The sequence below is a fragment of the Quercus suber genome, unplaced genomic scaffold, assembly GCF_002906115.3.
Source record: "Quercus suber isolate HL8 unplaced genomic scaffold, Cork oak 2.0 scaffold_280, whole genome shotgun sequence".
NCBI classification, from domain to species: domain Eukaryota; kingdom Viridiplantae; phylum Streptophyta; class Magnoliopsida; order Fagales; family Fagaceae; genus Quercus; species Quercus suber.
In genome coordinates, this window is record NW_027069736.1 from 158,475 (window position 1) to 169,765 (window position 11,291).

At 34.0% G+C, this 11,291-nt stretch overlaps 1 long non-coding RNA gene across 1 annotated transcript; it reads left to right on the plus strand.

Moving 5' to 3' along the window:
• Window positions 1–9,104: 9,104 nt before the first annotated feature.
• LOC112017253 (uncharacterized) lies at window positions 9,105–11,291 on the plus strand. The gene is made up of 2 exons (XR_010632343.1): window positions 9,105–9,422; window positions 9,650–11,291. It is a non-coding gene; the product is annotated as an uncharacterized LOC112017253 (long non-coding RNA).

Below are 11,291 nucleotides of genomic sequence, written 5' to 3' on the forward strand. Positions count from 1 at the left end.
TTCTCCTTTTCTACTCTCCAAGTATTTGCAAATAATATTTAATCTTCTTTCACGCTACACTAACCTCAAAAGACACATGTGGGTGAAGGAATTAATAACTATAGTACTTTTCCATCCTTGAATGCAAAACGTTAGACAATATTATAATTCCCAAGTTCTATGCTAAGCATTGATGGAAAATGCCATAATATAGTTAGAAGACCATGAATTCATGGTAATAAATATATATGGTCTTGAGATATTTCAAGAAAGATATCCAATTTTATACCAACTTTTTGAGGTAAAATAGGTAGAAACTTTTATTTAGTAAAACTGTTAGTACAAGGGAATATATACCCTGTTTCAACAAACCGAAAACAGGGGATAAAAAGAACATCAAAATTTTATACCAGCTTTGGAATAGCCTGGATTGTTGTCAAGCCAAAATTTAAGATTCCAATTTTGGGTTTGAATAGTTGTACAATAGTGAGGCTTTATAGTTACAGCCAACACACGTTCAAAAATTAAACAGATTAGTCACTAGAAAATTTTATGGCCGTGATATTATGACTTTTCTTTCCTAATACATCTTGCTAAGATAGGAAAGATGGAATCCAGTATTATTGCTTTGCCCAAAATAATAAATCTCAATTTTTAGTCGTTAGAGAAAATGAAGCAAAAGCTTCTTACCGTACAACATTATAGCTTCAAATATTAAAGAGGAGGGGCAATTCTTATTTCACTTCCAAGTTTAAGAACCCCAAATTCAAGCATTAAAACCAGAGATGATTAGGTTTTCTTTTTATAAATAGGGCAACGTATTGAATTATAAGCATACATATGCATGTGACATTTACTCTAAATAATGTGACAACTATTTTTGACCGACAATCTTAAATAATTTTAAGATAGTCTCTTTTATTATTCCATCAAAAGCCTAAAAAAAAAAAACTTAAAATGAAAGTTTCAAGCAAAATTGCAAATTTTATATTTGCCTTATAGGCTTAAAAATAAGAAATGTTGCTCATTGACATTCCAAGTTTCAAGATCCCAATTTTGGGTATCTAAAAGCATGGAGCCAAATATAATTATTGGGCTTGAGATCCTTCTTGCTCCCTTTAAAATTGAAACATGGCATGCCAAATTATTTCTCTGAATTTTGCATATGCTCGTGCACAATTAATTAATTACATGTGCAAAACATCGTTTTCTTTTGATCAATATCTCATATGTTATAATTCGTCAAAATACACACACACACACACACACACACACATATATATATCTCATATTTTATAGTTTGTCAAAAAAATAGATTCCTTTTAGGAGAAATCTCATGAGCATATGACTGATTATGAATTCACAAATAATAATCATGACCCACTATTCCAAACCTTTCTAAATGATATTGGCTGCTTTAATTTTGAGAAGGAATTCCAAAATATATTTGTGTTATGTGAACACTCTAAGGGAAATTATGCTATGTCATAGACACATCAACATATATCGCCCTTAAGTTAGAAATTTTTTGTGATTTTATTTATTGATATCGTTGCTCCTAGTCTAACACTTTGCACAAAAAAGAGGACATGTAGTACAACAACTAGACTAGAGCAACTAGACTATCTCGATTTTACATATATTGTCAAGTCCATAGGATTAAGGATGAGAACTCATCGAGAAGAGCATGTTAAAAAGAAGATCAGAGGTATGTGACATGATAGCATCATACCACCACATCTCTATCTATATATAATTGTTGACACTGATATAAGGTAATTTTTACCAAGGCCAAAAATCATGGAAAGGCCTAGACTCTTTCCATAGCATCACAAATATTTCTTTCATAATAGCACTGCTATATGTCTATAATTGTTGACAGTGCTATATGTCTAATACATAATGGCTCACACAATGGTATGTATGAGATGTGATGTTAAAACATTAGCTTGAATATTTATTAAATGTGAAAGTATGATGATAGATCACATGTCAAGCATAAGTAATCTCTTTAAATTGTAGTATATGCATAACCAATTAGGCATGTAATAATAGAAGCACATGACTTAACCTTCATCCCTAAAGGAAGGAAATATAACCTTGAATGAACAAAGTGTCCTAGTACTTGTACCTTCAAAAGAATGAAGCAAAAGAGATCTAAGCCTCAAACATGAAATAGCATGTTAAGCTTAAGAAAAGAGATCTTAAAAGAAGGAGAGCTTGTCAAGAAGACTACAACAATGAAAAGATCGAGGTACGTACACAATAGTATCGTGATTTAAGGTCTCTTGTCAAGGTAACTCATTTATTTCTTTCTTTTTAATTAGCCATGCCATATATTAGCTTATTACAACTAAGTGCAAATCAAGCTTGCATGATTATCTACAAATATGTATATATAGAACATGCTGAAAATATTGCTATGAAATTATCACAATTATCACAATTAATACGGCTATACATATTATTAGTAGCATATGTTTCATCATCATGAATTAGAGAAGTTCTATTAAGTCTCCTAAACTTAAAATGCTAGATGATCATGTTCACAATATGGTCACGAGTCTAAATTGTCAACTCACCAAGATCTTTTTAAATTGTTTTAAAAATTATATACAGTGCAAGCAATTAACAAAGACCAGCTTAAAGAAGTATGTAGTCAAATAGCTTCAATTCTTTTTATATCATAGAATACTTCTCTATGATTCATATAGAATGCACTTTGTCAAATGACATCCATAATTGTATAGCATGCAATTGCATATTCATACATTGTCATTCCTAACAAAATGCAGCTAGTACTTTTGAAGTAACTTAATCATACAATTAAAGAAGGAAGAGGAAATTATTATTACAAACAGCAATGGCCATAGTCGTCAAAGCACCCAAAAAAAAAAATTGAAACAAAAGAGATCTAGGCCTTAGACATGAAGTATCATGTTGAGCTTAAAAAACCTTGAAAAGAGAAAAGCTCGTCATCTTAAAAAAGGAAGAGCTAGTCAGGAAGATCCCAACAATAAAAAGATCAGGGTATGTGACAAAATAATATATTCATTTAAGGTAACACATTTATCTCTGTATCTTTTATATCTGTCTATAAAAATTTGCACCTAGTAAGGTTTCATGCAAAAATATATGCATTACTAGACAAATCACGAAAGACGTAAAACTCTAGGATTACAAGGAAATAAGAAAAATGTCCACCTAGGCTATTGGTAACTTATTATTCATATGTGAATTGTTCTAAAATTATTCTTTAACCAAATCTTGGCAAGTACATGTGCTACTTAATGCAGATATCAACATGGCCTTAAGAAGGTCCAAAACAACATAACATCAAGGAATCTTTCCAGCAACAAGTGACAAGATTCCTTAAATGGATGTAAGTCACCAAAAAATGACTAAGTGGTAAGATTACGCCAAGATGGATGTAAATCACTAACGAAGCCTAAGTGACAAGATTCTTTAAATGGATGTAAGTCACCAAAAAATGGCTAAGTGATAAGATTCCGCCAAGACGGATGTAAATCACTAACGAAGCCTAAGTGACAAGATTCCTTAAATGGATGTAAGTCATAAAAAAGTGATAAGATTTCGCCAAGATGGGTATAAATCACTAACAGAGCCTAAGCGACAAGATTCCTTAAATGGATGCAAGTCACCAATAAATGGCTAAGTGATAAGATTTCACGAAGACGGGTGTAAATCACTAACGAAGCCTAAGTGACTAGATTCCTTAAATGGATGTAAGTCACCAAAAAATGGCTAAGTGATAAGATTCCACCAAGACGGATGTAAATCATTGACAAAGCCTAAGTGACAAGATTCCTTAAACAGATGTAAGTCACCCCCCCCCCCCCCAAAAAAAAAGGACAAGATTCCCCTAGACCGATGTAAATCGCTGATGAAGTCTAAATGGCGAAGCTACCCCCCCCCCCCCCAAAAAAAAAGGACAAGATTCCCCTAGACCGATGTAAATCGCTGATGAAGTCTAAATGGCGAAGCTCCGTAAATGGATATATGTCACCTAAAAGTGGCTAAGTGACTAAAATTCCCTTAGATGAGTGTAAGCAGATAAGGATTCTCACACAAACATGACAACCAGAAAATGAATGAAAGAAGAAGTATCGAAGTGACAAAAAATAGTCATCCAAAGAAATCACCTTACCCTTAAGCGGTGATAAAAAATGGTCGTCCAAAGAAATTAGCTTGCTCTTTAACAGTAATAAAAAATGATTGCCCAAAGAAATTAGCTCACTTTCAAGATCAAGCTATGATCCCTCGAACATCCAAAAAGACCTTCAAAAGGCAAATACTAAGAAGTCGTTGCAAAAGTACTACCATTCTTGAAGAAGAAAGTAGTTGAAGATAAAGAAGCCTGAATCTAAACAAGTCAAGAATATTCCCTAAGCCTGACCAGCATAAAGCAAAATCAGACTTGGGAATGGGAATGGATGCAAAGTCATCCATTAATATGGACGACCTTGCATCATTAGTAGACCATCAAAGATAACTGCTCAACACATTCAATAATGACCATCAAAGGTCTTAAACTCTCATCAAGACAAAAAAACGTTACAATCAAGGTAATAATCACTCTAATTTATGTACAACAGCTACCTAAGTCACCTATAAAAGGGACAATCGGTCTCACTAGCTAAGGTATGTCAAAAACTACTACAAAACACTATCTATATACAAAATATATGGGCTGATACTAGCTTAAGCATCGGAGGCTCCCCCACCAGGCACAACCCGGTGGTCTCTTCAGTTTATCTCTCTTTTATCTTGCAGGTCCTACAAGATCGTCTTATGTTCCCAATTGGACTAGTGACCCAACTAACGATTTTGACATCATCAAATGTCTATCCCAATTGTATTTGGGTATTCATTATTTTAATTTTATTGATTAAGTAGGAGTTACACACAAGCACACAATCCAATGAAGAGATGGATGTGTTACATTAATCTGCTGCAAAATTTTATTACCTAAAATACTTCAATGAACAATACCTAAAAGTATTCTCACATCAATGTTTTAGGATGTCTTACCCATATATATCGTTATGAATTGTATAAGAGGGTAGATGAACCATCTGGAAAGGAGAAGTATGTGATCTTGTCTATATATTTACTGAAAGGCCAACCACTGATGAAATTAATGATGCCTTCGGCCTTCCAAGGAAAACCAAGTTAACTCACATTTGATTGTTATATATTAGTATTTTTTTGGATAATTTCTGTTACTCTTTGTTCTTGTTGTTGTTCACTTTCAAAAACCAGTGTCATGATTAAACCTTTCATTTCAATAACAAATGCAGAAATGAAGCTAAGAATACCTCAGGAATTTGGTAAGAAAAATCACATATTCTTACTTATTTCTGGTTGTTAGTATCTCCTAATTTTTTAAATGATTTATCCTCTATTCTTTTGTAGGGGCTTCTTGAGTGGTATATATCATTTCCGTCACATGCAAATGTCTACATGTTTGTTCTTGTATTTGAAAATTTGCTGTCATTTTGGCCCATGCATTATCTTCACTTCAAGACCAAAATGATAGAAAATTTTAAAAAATAAGGACTAAAAAATAAGGATTAAAAAATGAGGTTGTAAAAATTTGAGGACCAAATTTCTAGTATCCCCAAAACGTAGGGACGAAAAAAGTAATTTCGCCTACGACAAATGTGAGCTACTTGCTAGTGCACTGAAATTGACCCAGGCACAATAAGGCTCGATCATTGCTCTTAAATGTCTCAAGGCCAAATATATATATATATATATATGGAAAAATCTCTCATGCGCGAGGCGCATGAGACCTACCTCTCACAGGCAGGTGAGCCCCACAGGTATCTCATGCGCCAGATGCATGAGACCAGCCTCTCACAACTTTATATATATTTAAAGCTAAGAGAAATTTCATTTAGATCCCAAATTAGGTTTCAATTGGGGGCCAATTTTGTGCCATGTATCCACTAAAGTTTTTTAATCAGTGCCAAGTGAGTTAATGAGTGCATGGGTTACATGCTAGTTCTTATAAAATAATAAATAGAAATAAAAATAGTGTAAGATTTATAGTATATAGACTAAACAAATGTATAAGATGCTTTGTACATATTTGTTTAGTCTACAATGTAATATTTACATTAATTGTATAACATAAACCTATAATTTCCCAATTCACAATATTTCAGCCTACTATCTTGTACATTGGCCAACCACAATCTACAATTATAATTATAAAATTTTTGTTACATCTCTCGGATAAGAAATGATAAAATTAGACTGTTATTGTTAGGTTCTAAAGATTTAGGAATTTATGTATTTAAAACTCTAATGTGTAATGTTGGCAAACCATGATCAAAACAATATGTTTAGTCTTGTTTAGGCTTTCTCAAAGTTATGTCTTTCATGTAAAGTTGAAATCGAGAGGCTGTAGATGCATTGGTGCATTTCGGCCTAGCTTGATCGATCGAAAGTTAGACTCAATCGATCGAAAGTCAGCCAGAATGCTTTTCTGCAGAATTTTTCAACTCAGCATAAACTCATTAAACGTTTTGAATTTTCTGTTTTTACTCTAGGTATAAAAGGTAAAACCCTAACCACGTTTTTATGAGTTGCCCTTGTTGTATTGTTGCTCATACATTGCAATTTATGTGAATCTCTTGTGAGATCATTGAGGAGCTTTCCTTCACATAAACTTAGGGTTTTTAAGGTAGAGATTTGTCAACATCTTGATGATCAACTCAGTTGCTGCCATTGGAGCTTAAAGAATAACAAGCGTGGGTGCTTGTAGCTGATTGGAGAATCCAAGAAAGAAGGAGTCCGTGGATTCAGAGCTTACACGTGATCGTGTCAGTAAGTTCTACTGGTGGGTAGCATTAGGAAGTCAAGCGAGGAGCTTGTAAGTCCTTTTGTATAAACTTCAATTCTTTCAGATAGTAGATTCAAGTTTACCTTGAGGATAGCTAGGTCAAATCCTCCCCAGATTTTTACCGTGTGGTTTCCTGGGTCATCATATCATTGCGTTATTTATTTTTCTGCTACTTTATATAATTGATATGATTGTTTGATTTGTTAACCTAGATTTGAATAATGTTGACTAAGTTAATCACTTGGCTAATTAACTAGATTAATCTGGTTGGGTTAAGGGGTCTAAAACTATTCAGTTATAATCTGCCAAACAGGGGTGTTTTGCTATTGATGTGTTATGTGTACAGGAGAAACTAATTCTAAAGATGTAATGATGATAATAACCTAGGAAGCACTTACACAACTAGGAGGGTGCTGCACTAGAGTCTGATGCGGGGTGTGGCCACCGATGCGGCAGTGTCGTATATGATTTTTTTTTTTTTTTTTTTAAGGATTTGCGCCGACTCGACTTCGATTCGCGCCAAACCAAGCTGATTCAGCCAGAATCGGGTCGTATAGGCTGGTGGCCGAAATCGGCCTTGAATCATGCCGGAACAGCCGAATTTGGCTTTGAATGAGGCACAAACACCCTAAATCTTTCCTTCCTCAATTTAATTTTGAATACTTGTTGCTTCTTTTGTGTTTTCTTTTTTGTTTTTTGTTTCTTGCCTTCTTCTTTCTTTGTTTTGTGAACCAAGGACATATAATGTCTTTTTTAAGAATATTTTAATCGTAAAAATATATAGAAAATATAAGCAATAATTTTTTAATCTTCACCCGCACCCTACTTTTTCAAAAATTGTCGAGTCCTACACCCGCACTCGAATCTAGAAATGCACCTGTGCTTCATAGATAATAACATGACAACGATGACAATGATTGGATCAAACATTTTGAACGGATATGCTATACATAGAAAATTTTCAAATAACAACAAAAATCCTACTAAAGACGATAGTGATTAGATGTGATGGTGACGATGATGATTCCAATCCCAGCAACTATAGACAATAGTGAATGATAATAGCCTAGTCGGGTAAAACTTAAGTACAGTTCTTTAGGTACAGTTACTTAAGTTCCCCTTTTAATTTTTTGACACCTGTTACTTAGCAAATAGACGTTAAAAGACCCATCTCTTTTTGTTTTCTTCCGTTAATTTTTTTTTTTCTTGACCTATGATTGCAAGAAAGCACAAAACAGAAGCTTTCTTCAGTTTAGATCTAAGAACTTTGAACATTGATCATACCAAGCTTCTTCATCTTCTTTAGAGGAATGGAAATCCTAACCGTTAGACAAGTCAAAAAGCAAGTCCTCATAGGAGACAGTGAAATCTAGTCCACCACCACCACCACCACCACCGAAGACCTCTGAGTAGTCGAAGCTGAACCTTCGAAGATCGAAGAAGACCTTAGAGCCTTCCTCATCAACCGCCGGGAGATCCAGGACTGGAATGGAAGTGGCGCATGAGGCGTGGAAGCTCTCAAATATCTCGCTGTAGTCCTCGGCAGTGGCAAAAGTGTAGCAGCCACTCCGAACCTCGGCGACCCGCCATAAACGTTGTCATACAAGCCTCCACCTCCGTCATTGGTATGATCAGTGTTCAAAGTTCTTAGATCTAAACTGAAGCAAATCATCTACTTTGTGCTTTCTTGCAATCACAAGTCAAAAAAAAAAAATCATAAGAAAGCAAAAAGAGATGGGTCTTTTAACGTCCATTTGCTGAGTAGCAAGTGTCAAAAAATTAAGTGGGGAACCTAAGTAACTATACGTAAGGAACTATACCTAAGTTTTGCCCTAGTCTAAAAATGATGCATTTTTTTTTAAACTATAAAGCCAATACTACACTCTTCTAAAAAAAAAAAAAAGAAAGAAAAGAAAAAGAAGAAGAAGAAGAAGAAGCTAATATTGCCCAGATACGTATGTACTTTGTCACAACTATTTTACGTGACAGGTTATGAGTGGTAAAAAAATATTGAGTCCATGTGATAATGATAGATAACTAGTTACAATCTGTCATGTAAGACAGTTGTGGCAAAGTATGTGTAGTACTAACATTATTGTAACTAGTTTTATTATGATTTTCTAGTTCACAATTTTCTTTCGATACTATTTTTTTTTTAGAGAGCAGACTAATCATTTGCTTATTCATTCAATATGAGTTTACAAACGTCTTACTTATTATATTTTACATTAATTGATAATGACTCCATTGGTTGTCTGATATGGATTAACTATCATTCTAATATATTTTGAATGGGTCATTCTACTGTACCCCCTCTTTTTTTTGGGGGTACGGTACCCACTCCCATCTTAACATTTCATGTTACTTCCCTTCAATCCTGGTCGTTATTTAATTTTAGTATGGATGCCCGTTACCGGCTAATCTAGTTAGAGTAAAAATAAAAAAATAAAAAAAAAACTGAAGAGGTATCAAGCTCTGCTGAATGAGAACCTTGAGAGGCAATGTGCCACAGCTATTAGCCTATCACTACTACACAGCAGCCGCCACCGCAAACCTTCCGCCATTGCTATCGGTAAAAATTTTTATGGGCAATTGAGAAACTGTGTTTCTTTTTATTTGATTTGGGTTTTACTTTTGGTTAGATTTGATTCGGTATTTCATATTCTAGGTTTTGTGTAAGATTTGTGCATTTACTTTTAATTTTTGGGTTAATTTGGATTGAGTATTTTGCCTTTCAATTTCCTCGTATGCCCTCACTACCTGTTCCTTTATCGAGCTTGCTAAAAATTTTGTTCCCAGAAACCCTGTCTCAAGGAGAGAGACTTGAAAGACGACTGTTTTGACAAATTAGTCTTATTCCTCTTGTACTGGTTTTGTATTTCATTGCCAAATATGTAAGTATCATCAACTTAAAGCATTATAGTTTCAAGTTTCTAATTTTGGATTTGATTTTATTTTTTAAGGCACGCTTGGTGAGAAATTCGTCCTGAAGGTATGTTTTACCATTGCTAGTTATCTTGTCTATCCATCATATCTTTTGTTTTCCTCTCATATATGTGGTTTCAACATCTTGTATTGTAATCTATATAATATTAAATCTTCAAGTTATAAATTACATACAATGATGAGTCTTTATAATAACTTGGGGCTCTATTCAATAGATTAAGAGCTTCTAATATGAGAGATAAGCAAATCTAAAATATAAATCAAGTTCTTCTTTCTACCTATCAAAAAATTAGATGCTTCTTTCTATGACAATGTGACAACTATGTTTTAGCTTGGACGTGCCATACACAATTACAAATTAAGCATACAATTCAACTTGCTCTTAAGCAAATTTGAAAGATGCCCACCTTTATAGTTTGTACATTTATCCTTGCACACACAAATGTAATAGCCCGATCAAATACTTTGGAAGTCTAGGAGAGTCAAACTTAAGTTTTGGTTTTTAAGCAAAGTCACCCAACAGTTCTACCTTTGTGGGCTTTTACAAAGGAGCATAATCATGATCTTGTACCTCATGAAAAAGCTCACATGTTGCCCTCACAAAGAAAAGTAACTGCTACCCAAGCCATTGAAGTGGATATGGCCTATAAGTATGGGATTCAACAGAAACTTTATGAGTAGTCAAGTAGAGGGTCGAGAAAATTTGGGTTATCTTTTATTAGATTATAACAACTATTTGTGTTCAAGGAGGAGAAATGCTATGACAGAGGAAAATGTAGGAGGCTTGCTGATTTATTTTCAGAAGCAATAAGCTAAGAATCCTTCATTCCTTTATTCGATGCAAAGGATATTGAAGATGCAAATGTACTTAAAGATAAAGATGGCAATAATGAATTAATTATTGGAAATAATTTGAACAACCTAATTTAAATGGGCTGACGAAAAAGGATCATGCTCCTAGTGGTAAACATTAGATCAAGAGTTGTCATGAGAAAAGTTCAAAGAAAGAAAAAGGTGGAAGTAACCAGTTGTCTACCCCAAATACTGTTCCTGGCAACTAGGTTTTGCTTTAGCCATCCCTATATACCTTTCCTCTTGCCTATATAGTTAGTTGTTCATGTAGTGGCTACATTATTTTTTTTTTTTTTTACTTTAATTTGTAGAGTTCAAGTTCCCAGCCATGAAATTTGGTTCATTCCTTGTATATCATCCTCCACTATATTACCATTGGCAAGCACCCTTCCTCAATCCACAAATGGAAGTATGGTAGAAAGGATTTAGTCCCATTATGGTTATTTTAAATTATGTCCTAAAGTCACTTGCTTTGTTTCTCTTTTGACATGATGTTTACAAAGTTCTTGAAAGAGTACTAACTTACTAATGCTAGTTATTCATTAGCACCTGGCCTAATTATAGGTCCAAAAACAATTTTCCATGCCAAAACAATCATCAAGCTTTTGTATGAGCAACAGATCCAACCAATTGTTTTTTTCTT